Raw genomic sequence first — 15,801 nt, 5'->3', positions numbered from 1 at the left:
AAGTTGTTAATGACAGTAGTTGTGTAACAACAATAAATATGAAGTTTGTAAACGCTCATCTTTATAATTAATACGAAAATTTTGAAGTTAAAGATAAATCAATGACATTTTGTGTCATAAAATATGTGTCACAATTATCGATTGATTCCAAAATAAGCCCCTCAGTTGTAATGCATTTCGAGCTTTTTAGCTTGCAAATAGCCCCTTATTTGTTTAGGCTGTCGATAAGCGAAACTCTATTATTTGCTTAAAAAATCAACACTAGGGGATGTGTAGCGTCAGCAAATATAGCATGGAAATCAATAATGAACATAGGAATGAGTTAATATTCATGCCGATGCTAAAATTGTAACGTCAGCAGAAATGGTCGAACTAACTTTAAATTTATTCAATTGTACCAGTATTTGCTTTTGCTCTTTGTTGAAAACACAGGTTGAAAACAATGAAACGTTAAAATGATTTGAATGGGAATGGAATTAGATATTTTACGTCTGTTATTGGAAATTTGAGAATACGCTTGCAAAATAAACGTGGTTGAATGACTAGTGCATTTTGTTGCGAAAAATTTTGTTCCAATATCTATACTAATATTATAAAGCTTGTTGTTTGTTTGGACGCGCTAATCTCAGGAACTACTCGTCCGATTTGAAAAATTATTTTGGAGTTAGAAAGCCCGATTATCGCGGAAGGATAGGCTAGGCTATATTATAGACTACCTACCTATATAATATAATCACGCTAAGGCCAACAGGAGCGGAGCAATGCGGGTAAAACCGTAGGGCACAGCCATTTTATTTATAAACTAGCTTACCGCCCGCGGCTTCGCCCGCTCTGTCTAAAACCAAATAAATTATATACTTAAACCTTCCTCTTGAATCATTCTATCTATTAAAAAAAACCGCATCAAAATCCGTTGCGTAGTTTGAAACATTTAAGCATACAAAGGGACATAGGGACAGAGAAAGCGACTTTGTTTTATACTATGTAGTGAAGCTGTTTCGTTTATTAATAAAGGCAAAACACAATAGAATTATTGCAATAGACAAAAGATACTTTCTCTAACGTATTTTCCCACAAGAATAATTATAGATATCCTGTAACATTACCCTATTTTATTATTTCATGAAATAAACATCTGTTTCTAGTTTTTTCGATCACGTCGGTCGATCTACAAAGCGGTTCAACGACTCCGCTGTTATTCTTACACCTTTATGGAGTTACATTCATATAAACACAGGAGTTTCTACGGTTATAATAACAAATAGACACCTTTGTGTGAGTTTGATTAGGAGCTAATTTTAAATATTTGTTTTACATTGTCTTATTATTTTATTTACGCGGCTCTTATTTTATGAAAGCCCTTAATTGTAGTGCAATAATTGAGTAAAGACTTATTTGCATATGTTCAAATAACTTTTTATTTTATATACATAAGACTCATAAGTTAACAAAAAAAAATGAAAAATGAAGAAAATAATAAATAAATGAACTATAGGACGGAAAATATGTCCAATATTTATATCTAGCTCATTAACATCTCATAATCTAGATTTACAAAAGCAACATCCCTACTGAAGTAATTGAAAACTCATAATCGACTAAAAACCTCAATGTAGCAGCCCTACACCCGATTGATTGATATTCCAGAAATCGAAATGATATATACCGGTGGAATCAAAGGCGCGTAAAGATAAACCTACAGTTTAACACTAACCACGTGGCGTGTTTCCGTGAGAATATTCTGGAGGCATTGTTTACATAGCTCTAGTAATTACCAGCGTTTTAATCAGAAATCCTCCTATTAGAGAGATATTTTTAAATCAACGTGTATGGCCTAGTTAATCGAGGTGTGGTTGAGCGAAAAACGACGGTTAAATAACGATTCTCTGTTATTTTTCTGTATGAATTTGTTAAATAACAAATAAATATATTAAAACTTACATAAACACGATTAGGTCCAAGTAATAGGGATGAAAGTCTGAGTTCGAACCCCGCTAGAGGTTAATAAACATAACTTTAAAAAAATCTATATTACATCTATATTATACGAGAGAGCCAAGTAAAATAATATATAATTTTTGCTAATATATTTCTAAAACAACCTAGTAATAAGTTCTTAAACAACCACACAATAAGAGCAAATAATCACGTATGAACTGAACAAAAATTAAAGTCTCAAAGCTCATAAGCAAAGTTGTGAAAACTCGCTAATTTCCTCATTTTAGTGTTGAATTAAATTAGAGAAGTATGAAGCCACTAAAACTTTGCCTAACTGTACTACTGATATTAATTATGACCGGCTATGTACGCTACTTACTCATTGTTAATTAGTTTATTATGCGTATTAATTAATTATGCCATGTAAACACAACTTTTTTTTATTTAAGAAACATACCGCCAGTCTATATTAAATCAATTCTTTACTATGTATAGAAATATGTGCCTATGTATACGATATGAAAAGCTAAAGAAAATGTTAAGTTTTGTAGGAACTTTATCAATTTAAAAATCATTGCAAAAGCTACTTAAAATGTATGTATAAATTCTCCAGCCAAGTGCATAAAGAACTTTAAAACATAAATAAAATAAAAATGCAAATTTATCGCACAAATTAATTAAAGAAACAAAGGATTTAAAATAACTTTAGCAATACCTATTAGTGCGGCGATGTAAATGGCTCTCCGAAACGTCAATGTAACCGAACGAGCTGTTAATCTACTTTAAAAATTTTTCCCCCACATTTAAATTTAACTTTATGTTGTGAAAGTAGAGTTTAAATTCCTTTGACAAATAAAATTTTAATAGCTCGCAAGCTTGCTGTAGTGAGCGATGCTTGTGATACAACTAGGGCTGGCAGTTAAGGGAAATAAAAAAAATTACAATACATCTATTATTATAACGCGTGAGAGCTTTATTTAATTAGGAATGTAGTCGAGAGTTAAGCAAAATAGAGTTTTATGCGACACCCTTTTGCTCTCAATTATTTTTTTACACTAATTAATTGATTGGTGGAGAGTAAATATGTAGAGAAAGATTTTCGCTGCCTGATATTTTTGACTTATATATTTTCAGTGTGAGTTAAGCTTGCACACAATCGAGTCAAACAGTTTCGCTTCACCATTTTTACATATCTAAGTAGTTAGTTAGTTAAAACAAGGCATTATCACTGTTTATTTATTCTAAAACATTTGATGCGTAAATGCACCCAATATATGGCAATATCTCAATGTATACATATCCTACATTCACAATAAATACCCCATTTATCCCTAAATTCAATCACCATTTGCACTTTATTTATACAACATTTATGAGGTGTGATGACATCTGCACTTTCCCAAATACAGATAATTTATTCTACACATTATTTACACTTCAATCAAATGAAATATTTGAAAAAGGCACAAAATCCAAAATGTGTAGATAAGCTTGAATGACTCAACATTCCTGTAATAAATTACTTTTTAAAGAATTTAACATTTATCGTATACGTAAATGTATATTATTTATGAATGAATAAATTTATGTCACACAAAACGAAAAAAAAAATGTTTTGCTGATGACTTTTCTCGAATTTAATTAAGATAAGACAGAAATACACCTAACTTTTTACCCAGGTTATTATCTACTATCAACTATAGTTCGCAATTATATTCCTACTATAACAAACCCTACGAATTTCTTTATACCATTAGTAACAAATATTTCCCGTCTTGTTAAAAGATAATTCAATATTTTCATTACCACCCTCTAGAAAACTGTGTGAGAACTAAGCGGTGGCAACCCTAGCCAGGCGGGTAACAAATTAATTGAATATGTATGTTTTTATCACATACATGCTAATAACCCGGGAATCTTCTCGTGATTGATATAACGAACTCTCTTCTATTTTAATTAGAATGACAAGTGCTGTTTTAATATGAACATGAAAGGTTATTGTTATCAACATTTATATAAAAAGGTTACAACATCGTTTATACGTGAACTATCTGTGTTGCTTTTGATTAATTATTACTGATTATTTTTATTGTTCAACCTGAAAATAAATAACAACAAGTATTTATAGTTCAGGATACATCGCCCATTTTTGCAAGTGACTACTATCAGATTTGATGGTTCTCAAATATTTATTACTAACTGAATTTTTTTTTTTTCAATCTCAAGATAATTACCTAAATTATTCGAAAAAATATTTGTCCTAAAAAATCTATGGTTGGTTCAAAGAGTCCCCCTTTCCAAATTGTATCGATAACGAGGTCATCATAAATGATTACTAACAAGCTGATTTTTTTGTTTTCACTTAGTTAATGTTTATATAATTCAACAGACATATTGTCCTACAAATTGCGTAATAAATATTTGAGAACCAATCAAAATTTTTTATCCTTGTTATCTCTGTTAGCTACCACAATCGAGAGTTTCGTACACGAAATTATTCGGTGTCTCATCAAAATAAAGCTACAAACGGAAAATCAGCTTGATAGTAGTCACTTGCAAAAATGGGCGATGTATCCTGAACTATTAGGTATGTCAATAAAAAAACTTGTTCTTTTTGAATCCACAATTTTCGCCAAAATGAAAAGTACCTTATTACAACATTTAACAAACTTAGAAGATGAGACCTTCTGGAAAGAATAAAAGAAAACCCTTTTGAGGAGGTGCCACCTTTCCCTGTTCTGGACATTAGCAAAAACAAACACTTTCTCAAACATATAAAAACATAACATCAGTTACCTCCACTGTAACATTTACAGTGCTCATAAAAAAAACTAAAAATTTTCACTCAGTCGCTTTCCAGATGTTTTAACAAATGTTAACCGGTTCACTGCGCACAATAGCACGCACTTGTGTGAACGGCATGAACAAGACCTTTGACCTGCATGTTTGTTCTTGTGGATACAATAACCGTATTAAAATTGCTTTTTTTCATATAACATCGCCCGTATAATTAAGCCGTAAATGCAACGTATAGTAGGCGAGGTCGAGATCTTCATCATTCATCATTTTATTAATTCATAACTTCGGACTTCTACATTGCAGTTCCAAAGATGGACTTTTGAGGAATCGTACCCCTTTGAAGTGATAAGATATTATTATAAATTCATTAGAAATACAATGTTTGCACTTCTACAACCGCAATCTAATATTATTTTAAAGTTACTTCAACTGGACTGATTGTTTTTATTTATTTTGGTTACGATTTATCATTTATGAAATTAAAATATATCTGTAGTTAACGAAAATTAACTATGTAACGTTAGACGATTCATCAATTAATAACCTCAGCACTTTTTTCAATACACACATAAAAATCGAATGAACCTTCAAAAAACCTTGTTCCAATACCTATAACACTTGCAACAATAGACCACCCCAATCAAATGAAACCCCAGAAAAAAATCTCAACCCTTATGTACCAAATTCTATTAACATCCCTTAAATTAACAATCGGGATTCTAAAAAGTATTAAAAATTCAATATATCGACCGTACAAAGCAATTTTGAGGCAATGTTTAGTTAGAGGGTATTTTGTGTAAGTGCTGGTAACAATGCAGTGATTGACGGGTTAAATCGCATAGGGCAAGTTCATATCGATTTTTTATCATTAAGTGTTTTAATTAGGTATGCTCTGAACTTATTAAGCTTATAGATTTACATATATAAGGTAACTATTAAAAGGGTTTTCATATAATTTTGTGGTCTTTTCCGCGATGAGACGCAACATGAGACGAAATTGATTTTATAACTAAATTATTAATTTCTATCAACGGATTGGTGAAACGAGTAAAAGATTGATGTAATTTACACTAACAACTTTTTTATTCACGTGAATTATTACTGTTTATTTTAATTAACTCAGTGTTCAATTATAAAATAAAGCGTGGCGAAAACGTCTCTACTTATCAACACAATATTTATTTCACTTAAAATTACATTCACTGTGAATCAGATTTTACATATACACCTTTGCCTGTCCACTAAAGAAAAAAAATAAAAATAAAAAAACCAATTCGATGTCTATGTTTGCGTTCCGTTTTCAAACTGTCGCGCGAAATTCGGAATTCCACAGTGTAAACACAGCTCCAGCATTGTTGAGACGATTCAATGGATCCATTGTGGCCTTGTAAAGAATCAATGCACGCGTGTGGACGAAACACCATTTGGCATAGACTTCAATAAATATAGACAGGTCCTTTGAATAAAAGATTTAAAATTCTCGAATTCATGATACGCTTTTTGTAGAGGCTGTTAAACTTTATGGTTGAAACTTGAAATTAGCATTTAAAGAAATAACTTTTTTATAATTAGGTAATAACTACATAGTTTAATTGCATTTACAAGTTTTTGATTACTTATATAGGTATATATTTTTATACAAAGGAATAACTCTTGACTAAGAAATTAAGAATGTTAATGAAAAATTATATGTGTCAGGTAATACTGTTTTCCACATTCTATACAACTCATGTGATTCAATTACAAAAATTTTAAGAGAGATAGCGCTATACAAAACCTATATATCATCTCTGTCCCACGACATCTCCCAGACACATTACACTTTAAAGAAAATAAAAGCGACATTTCCTCAGATGCATCAAGATATTACATACAATTTAAATTGGAAGCATTTTATAGCATTTTGTTTATGTAATATGAAACCAATTAGTGACAATATTTTCTACATCCTATAAGAAACGTAAGAAGCTGAAATGATTTTTAAATAATAAGATCCGTTTAAAGCAAATACAATCTTAGTATGTGGAAAATATATTCATAGTTGACATTTAATGAGTGTAAAATGTAAATGTATATTTTTTTGTTACACCGAAGATATTTATATGCTACAGTCAAAATTTTACCGGTCAATAAGGATATTGACTGGTTCAGGGTTTTGACTGTAACATATATAATATAAACCCTTATAGAAAATAACGTTTTATCACAGATTAACTTACCTACGAGTTACGACTAATCATAATGAAACCGTAATCCCTACAAAACAAATCATAAAACAAATGAATAACCATTAAACACACGTCCAAACAAAAACAGGCCATTCCCCACATCAGTATATTACTTTCATTTCGCAACTATAACATTTTGTAGACCACCTCTGAAGTTTACGACAAAACTATTTTACTTCGCCAAGAAATAGCTTTCCCGTAAAGTAATTCGTTCTAGGCAATTCGTCTCGCTCCCGATGTGGTTTGTCAAGGGGTCACTCAGACCGTAGGTATTGTGAATAATAGACCAGTTTTATTATAAAAATATAAATGGCCAATAGGAAATTCTGACAGACGTAGAAATCTTTCAAATTGGTGTTGTACTTATGGGTAAATAGTAAAAGGTTGAAAACGCAAGCTTATACGTTTAAATTATTAATAAGTCTTTTTGAAGGGTTTGTTTTAATCTTCAGTTAACGGTCAGTTAAGATAAAATATATCTGCCATAATATTTAAAACTACATTTTGATATACCGATTAAAATCATCATCATCATTATCACTACATAATATAAAATAACGCAGACGAAGCCGCAGGCGGAAAGCTTTCATACATAGATACGTATTGATACCATTACTGATTAAAATAATATGCAAAAACCCAATTGTTTAATAAAATCTATAAATTCATAATTCTATGGTCAAAAACAACGCACTGTGAAATCGCTAACACCGCACGAACATGCAACTCGCCGCTTAGCATATATTTTGTCAAAATATACGTACGAAATAAACATGTTTATATTTTACATTTTAAGATTAATTTTTACAAAAATATTTCTATTGATTATTTTCTTTGAATTATGTAGGCCTATCTATAGCTGGTAAATCTATTATGACTGCAAATACATCATAGTATATTATGTATTATGACAGCTTATTCCAACAATGGTCGTAGTAGACTGTATTCTCTTACGTTATTTTAGAATGTCCATTACATATTATAACATACAAAGTCGTTTTCGTATTAGAAAGAAATAAAGAAAATATCACCTCTGCAGATTTTTACAAATTTATGTTGCATCGCGAAAATCAATTATGTAAAATATACAATAGAAATGTCAGCAAATGCTTATTACTCTATTGATTATAGCGACGCGACGTTAGGATTTTTAAATAGATATAACATTTCAAACACGTGCAATTTTTGGTCTACATATCAGTTAAATCAGTCTTATGTTTAAGATAATAATTTGGGTGACATTCACATTTTTTATCTTTGTCCAAACGTGAATTCATGAGTCATAGTAGTAATACCATTGATCTTAGTTAAAACACAAAAGTCAAATACACAATTAAATTGATAATTATCTCAGGAAATGCGAGACTCGCGTGACAATATTAATTTTGATTAATCAAGACTTCTGTCTCTGAATAAAGATTAATTGAAGATAATAAAAAAATGTATTTTTATAAATAATTTCAAAGTAAAAACCATTCATGCAGTTGTTAAATGTAATAAACGCATGCTAGGGAATCGTGAAATTGCTGATAATATTCAGTTATAAGTTTTATTTGTTCAATTTTACGCATGATTTTAGAAATTAGATGTTTTCAATTTATGAAATTAATGCATTTAATCCTTGTTTTACATTAAATTTTCTTTTTTTGCTATGAATAAAATACTATAAGCGATTAAAACGTCGGTAAATACAGATTTTAATAAATTCCAACTTTTCATCACTGTTTTAATATCTATACTAATACTAATAATATTACAAAGCTGAAGAGTTTGCTTGTTTGTTTGTATGAAAGCGCGAATCTCGGGAACTACTGGTCCGATTTTAAAAAATCTTTCGGTGTTAGAAAGCCCATTTATGCCATAAATAAATTGTGTGATGATTTATAGGACCGGGGCCACGCGGGTGAAACCGCGCGGCGCAGCTAGTATACCTACGATAATATAGAGACAGATAGATAGAGACAGATAATATAACAAAAATATCCAAATCGGAATCGCTGAAAAACAATTTTAATATATCAAATTCTCGGATAAGTATCAAGTACAATATTTGACCAAAGCTAGGGTCGGAAATGAAATATTAATAACTTTTTAGCTTTTATGTGGGGTCGAGTCTAAAGCGCAGTTAATTACAAATGGGGACGATTGTCTGTCTGTCTTTAATTATCGTGTAAGTATCTGTTATATTGCATTGATAGTAAAATATCGTGGATTATTTTTCCGACCCAAATATCGACCAATAGAATTGCACCATTCGACGTCACGTGGTACAACCTACATGGTATTATACTGATAATTTTTTGAAAATTTTCTCTGGTCGTTGACGTCAAACTGACAGGTTGAATTCAATTGTGAAATTATATTGGCCGACATTTGGGACGGAAAAATAATCTCCCGAATACCACACGAGCTTCAAAATTATCTGGCATTTCCCTCAAGGTTCCCTGCAAACAAATAAAGTCGTCAAGTTTTTCAGGAAAAATCACTCGCGCTTCGCGCTCGTGATTTTTTAGCCTTGACTAAAAACTTGACTCCTTCATTTGTTTGCAACGAACCTATCGGAAAATACCCGATAATTTTGAAGCTCTTGTGGTATTATAACTGAGTATTTGACATGCCCCTTTTTGAAAACGTTATACAATATATTAAAATACTAGCTTAACGCCCGCGGCTTCGCCCGCTTTCTCTAAAACGATTTGAGATTTAAACTATCCTATCTCTCAAGTTGGATTGAACTGCACATGGTGTGCGAATTTTATTATAATCGGTTAAGTGGTTTAGGAGTCCATTGAGGACAAACATTGTGACACGAGATTTATATATATTAAGATTGGATAATAATTATTACATCTAATATTCATTGTTTATTTACGCGCTATAAAAATTATATTGCATTAATTGATTATAATTCTGCTTATATTGCCTTTAGGCTTTAGAATAGCGACTCTAGATAAAGTACACATATTATAAATGCGAAAGTATGTTTTTACTCATTCACGCAAATGCTTATAAACCGTGAAATTTATTTGGTATGTATATGTAGTTAGCTGAAGACCCAGAATAAGACATAGGCTTTTTATCCCGGACATCTTACAGGAACGGGAACTAGGCATCCTATAGTTTAGTAACTGTTTACGCCAGTCAAAATAGTTTGATAATTTCTTCTATGAATTATTTGAAGTTGCATTAAAATTGATATACCTACTAGCTTACCGCCCGCGGCTTCGCCCGCTTTCTCAACGATTTGAGATTTAAACTATCCTATCTCTCAAGTTGGATCGAACTGCAACATGGTGTGCGAATTTTATTATAATCGGTTAAGTGGTTTAGGAGTCCATTGAGGACAAACATTGTGACACGAGATTTATATATATTAAGACTAGCTTACCGCCCGCGGCTTCGCCCGCTTTCTCAACGATTTGAGATTTAAACTATCCTATCTCTCAAGTTGGATCGAACTGCAACATGGTGTGCGAATTTTATTATAATCGGTTAAGTGGTTTAGGAGTCCATTGAGGACAAACATTGTGACACGAGATTTATATATATTAAGATTTCCGACTATAGTATATTTACGTTGGGTACACCACACTCTGAGAAGGAGGTTCAATATTTTATTACCCTAACTTTTTATGAAAAAAACTATTTTTTTAAACGCCATAATGTTTTTAAAACGAGAAATTCAAGTCAAGCTCCTTCCACTGCTTAGTTTTCAAGTATTTGGAGTGTTTCTGTTGACAGAGGGTTATAACACTTAAGAGATACCTATATTATATACCTATTTTGTACCTAGTCTTCTATTTAAACATACCTAAACTCGCGACTCCGGCTACGTTAAATGATTTATACTTTTTTTGTATTAAAATATGATACAGCGTATTTACGCAAATCAATTTCAAACGCCTATTCTATGTAAATACTTGAATCCCATAGAAGTTGAAAAATAAATCATACTTAAGTATATGGTTAAACTCTTAACATCAAAATTATATTGAATTTGTGATAAAATGTTAAAACAAATTGTTTTGGCATTATTGAATAGCTGCTCGTCCCGGCTCGCATAAAGTATGCGGTACTTTTTTAATGTAAATTTTTCAAAATTTTAAACTGCTTAATAAAGTTAGTTCGTATACAACATAATTCACTTACAGAATAATAATAATTAATAGTTGTCAGTGAGATTTACATTATACATAATGTTTATAAGCATTGCATTTTTCTAATAGGTAATTATTGAATTCCTAGCTAAGTAAACTTTTCCTATGAAATTCACATACGTTATATTTCACACTAGGATAAATTGAAATCAATTCCTATCCGATATAGTTTAAATTGAAATAAGTGTCAAGTGTAACTTCGACATTATTTTATGAAAGAGTCAATAGGAAATGTCGCTGAAGAAAAATATAGTACTACAGTAAAGTCGCTTTTAAAATCATTTATTAAACTTTCAGGTACTAATAATTTCCTGTCACTTTTGTAGAAAACTTTTTGACACACTTTAAGGAAAAATAATAATCATCTATGGTTTATGAAATGAGGAAGTCAATCTAGCTAAACTAAATACCATGCAAGCCTTTCAAATTAAGCGTGAATAGATTACAAAATTAGATAAGCTTAAATTAAATTAAATCTATAAACAAATTATAGCTATTTAACAAAAAGGCATATTAAACAATTAATAAAACTATTCACCGTTCTAATTTATGCACAATATAAATTCATTCGTTATTAATTTATTCGATATAATATTATCTGTGATCTAAGGTTTGTGCATTTGAGAAATACCTGAACATGCATTCATAAGTGTAAGATTTTTTTTTTTAATTTCAATTTCTCTTTCAAACGTAAACATTGATGAACTTGCATCAATTCGATATACTCTTTTTTGCAGTCGGTTAATAAATACCAGTAATAAAGCCATCAAGGGGTGTACCTGCCCCAAACCCCAGCCTGGGACGCAAGGTCAATAAGAATTTAGAGGGTAATGAATATTTTGTTTATCGATTTTTCTAACATGCATTGTTTGTTGTAGAGTAAGTGTGAACAGAGACTTGCATTAGAAATTGTGCAGCACATAAATTTTAATGTGATTTTAAAGTTTTATTTTTTTATATTATGCTTAGAATTAATTACTCAAATCACACACAGATCAATATGGAAATTTTTGGGTATTTTTTGTCAACGTCGAAAAAGTTTAACCGAAGTTTGGGTAATTTTGGAATTCAGCAAGGACCAACATTATGACAAGAGATTTTGTAAGAGTAGATATTTTTCTAATAAAGTCTATCAACCTACGAACTAATCTGTTTAAATAAAGCGTTTTTATTATCCTTTTTGAATCCTACTAATATTATGAATGCGAAAGTTTGTGAGGATGAATGTACCTATGTGTATGTTTGTTACTCTTTCACTTAAATACTACTGAACCAATTGCAATGAAATTTAGTACACATAAAGAGGGTAACTTGAATTAACACATAGAATAGGTTTTTATCCTAGAAGTCCCACGGGAAGTGGAACTATGCGAGTTTTTCTTTGAAAACACGGGCGAAGCCGCGGGTGGAAAGCTAGTACAAAATATATTACTTAGGTATAAAAGTAAAAGATTAGGTGTAAAAGTTATACAAAAATAGCACACATTTTTTTTCTGTTTTCATGCAAAATATATATTAAATACAGTTTTAAAATAATAGCCATAGATTACTCTGCCGCGACCCTCGCGGGCCGTCACATGCACTCCCTCACAAATCTGAACAAATACAATGTACTTGGGGCTTTGTTTTATTTACTATACAGATTTGCTTCCAGTTAACAAAATTTCAAATTATTGTTATAAAGGTTTAAATAAACATAAATCAATCAGGTAATTTGTAAAATCTTTGGTTGAAGTTGACGAACTTACAATAATTGTTTCACAGGTGTTACATACTTTAAATATGAAATCAAATAAAATGATTTTTGTAAAAATGTTAAGCTATAATAATAATTGACGATTTCCCATGTAAATAGGTCTAGTCAATGTTTCATAAGGATCATTTTTAAATAGATCATTGATATGTAGAGTCGTTTATTTTATGCGTTTATTTTATGTTCCCAGAGACAAATTAAAAATCGCGGTCTAGATATCTACTTTTTGGTCAAATATAAAATCAAATTAAATCGATCAGAAGAACATAATAAATTGAAATTTAAGCAAAGCTTTATGCAATAAATTAAACGCGACACGCATTTAATTTTGAATTTTAATTAAAGATTGGAAATAAATTTTACTAAATATTATTTGTATGCCTTTTATTGAAAACATTATACTTACATTTATTATCTTAATTATTAATCTAATTAATAACACACTTATCGGTGTTGAATACATAACTTTTTCTTAGATTACATTTTTCTAAATCACGAAATAAAAAATACCATAATGTTTTCCCGACCAAGAAAATAATTGTGTTAAAAATTAATAATTAATTTAATACTTAATAATTTTCCCAGATTCCTTTGACGGCTTTATCCATAAAAGCTCGCTGACGGATAATCCAGGCTCTCTCTAGATATTCGAGGTATCTATATATACCTGTAAGTCTGTGTTTTAGAATTGTAAATATTGTAGAATATAGTATTTACGTTAGGAGTCGATTAATGTGAAATTAATGAATTTAAGCTTTAATAAAATAATATATTTATATTTTATAGTGAAAAATAGAGCAATAATCTAATATATTCAGAAAAACGGCAATAACACAGTCAATTGTGTATTTTTACGTTATCAGAATTTAATTTGGTACTAATTACATTCCTATTTCCACATACATAGGTATATCATTTTATTTTATAGACGACATTTTTTATAATAAAAGCTTAGAAAATAATAAAAAAATATTTGTAGAGTTTTATTAGTACAGAAAACTCTATCATTGCAAATGCAAGAAAATTTACACAGAAAACTATTAAAACGTATCTGAGTATTTTATTAATAAAAAATACTTACTCATCAATACATAAAACCTCAATCAGTCCCAAACACCACCCACAATTTAAAAAATCATCGTAAACAATACCGCGAAATACGACACGCAAGTTCAAACTTTGAACCGAACACACGTCCGCTTCGTGCAAAGCGCGCGAGCACTATGCCACTTGCCAGTTTCGCGGGAAAAAGGATACGGGAATCGGGATATAGGAACTTTATACAGGAAGCTTTATGAAAAAAAAAATGATTTCGAATTAGGTGCTTTTGAAGCAAAGCAAATAAGTTTTATAAAATTGATAAACATATAACCAGATTTTTTAATGAGCTTAAGTAAACTTCAAACAATATTCTTTTATTTTTTTTAATAGAGTTCTCTAAAAAACACAAGGGAAGGCCTAAAAATGCAATATTTCAATGGTATTTCTAAAAATATATTTCGTGCATACTTTTTAAAGCAAGGGTAAATTATCCATCTTGATAAATAGAGCTTGCATGTTTATTTATTTATTTATTATCTAAAAGGAATTCCGAAGGTGTCAATCAACTAAATTAACAATGTATCTCTCAACCAGGATTACATCAATCTTCCATTATTGTATACTAGCTGTTGATCCCGGCTCCATCCGGGTATTTACTATTATTTTTGTGATTTTCAACATTTTATCAGTTTTGTACACAATATTATCCTAATCGCAGCGGAGGCTAATCAAGTTCAAATAATAATTAAAATCTGTGTAACTTACACGACTTACTGCATGCCAATACAAGAAGAATCCTCCATTATGTATTGACAAACTTTTTTCAGTAAATCGATTCGAACAATCCTTCCATTATCGAGACCAATGTTTGTTTGCGATTTTCGGAATGTGATTAATTCTATTGCCAAGCCTACGTGGTCTTATCATATCTGATAACTAGGAAACAAGGAACTGATTACTAGGAACTTTAAAAATTCAATTACCACAGTGAACCCACTGAATGGTAGAGTCTAGCATGTTAATATTCTGTATGTAGCTGACTGGACAGACGTCATTCTGTCGTCTTGAACACATGAAACACCTGCATTTCAAAGACTGATTTCATTTTATTTTATAATTACATTTAGCATCTTCGTAAATGATATATTTAAAATTTTACTCTCAACGCGCCTAAAGAAGTTTCAGTTCAAAAAAACATGGAAATTATATTCTCATCACTCATTTAAAAATATAATCAAAATACATACACAATATTATCTGTCTGGTCTGATTATTAAAAAGAATAAACTTTATATTGTATTTAAATATAAGTACAGGGTGTAATCGTTAAGTGTGCACAGGCGATTATCGATATCGAAAGCCGTAATTCTCGTTTTATTTTTAAGAAGTTATTATTGTCATTTTATTGATTAGGTAAAGGGCTTTCGATGTCAGTTTAAAGTGTTCTTTAGTCGTAAAGCACTAAATTATACAGATCCAAGTAAACCATGGGGAATTCTTAAACAAATCCGAGTTACATAAGAAACATTTAAAAAACCTTTGTTTCTGTGATTTCTAAATAAAAAGCTTATTAGGAACACTTTTATAGGAAGACTTATTTTTTTTTGGTATAGATGGTGTAGGATATTATTATAAAGGTCATCACGACATAGTACCTACAAAACAAAGTCGCTTACTCTGTCCCTATGTCCCTTTGTATGCTTAAATCTTTAAAACTATGCAACCGATTTTGATGCGGTTTTTTTATTAGATAGAGTGATTCAAGAAGAGTGTTAGAGGAAGGTGTTAGTATGTCAAAGCGGGCGAAGCCGCGGAAGGAAAGCTAGTTTTTAATATAAAGTTCATATAAATAAACATAAAATATATAAGTATATGTTTATCTGCT

The 15,801-nt window shown here is 30.5% G+C and overlaps 1 protein-coding gene across 1 annotated transcript in view; it reads right to left on the bottom strand.

Moving 5' to 3' along the window:
* LOC123693533 (kinesin-like protein CG14535) overlaps positions 1-14,076 on the bottom strand; it is a 267,034-nt gene extending 252,958 nt beyond the window's left edge. Inside the window, exon 1 of the mRNA XM_045638690.1 lies at positions 13,957-14,076. The gene's annotated coding sequence lies outside the window, so the exon portion shown is untranslated. The remainder of the gene's footprint in view (positions 1-13,956) is intronic.
* Between the last annotated feature and the right edge of the window lie 1,725 nt (positions 14,077-15,801).

Source organism: Colias croceus, chromosome 8 (assembly GCF_905220415.1).
Source record: "Colias croceus chromosome 8, ilColCroc2.1".
NCBI classification, from domain to species: Eukaryota; Metazoa; Arthropoda; class Insecta; order Lepidoptera; family Pieridae; genus Colias; species Colias croceus.
Note: the sequence above shows the minus strand (reverse complement) of the source record. Positions and strands in the feature narration are given on the sequence as shown.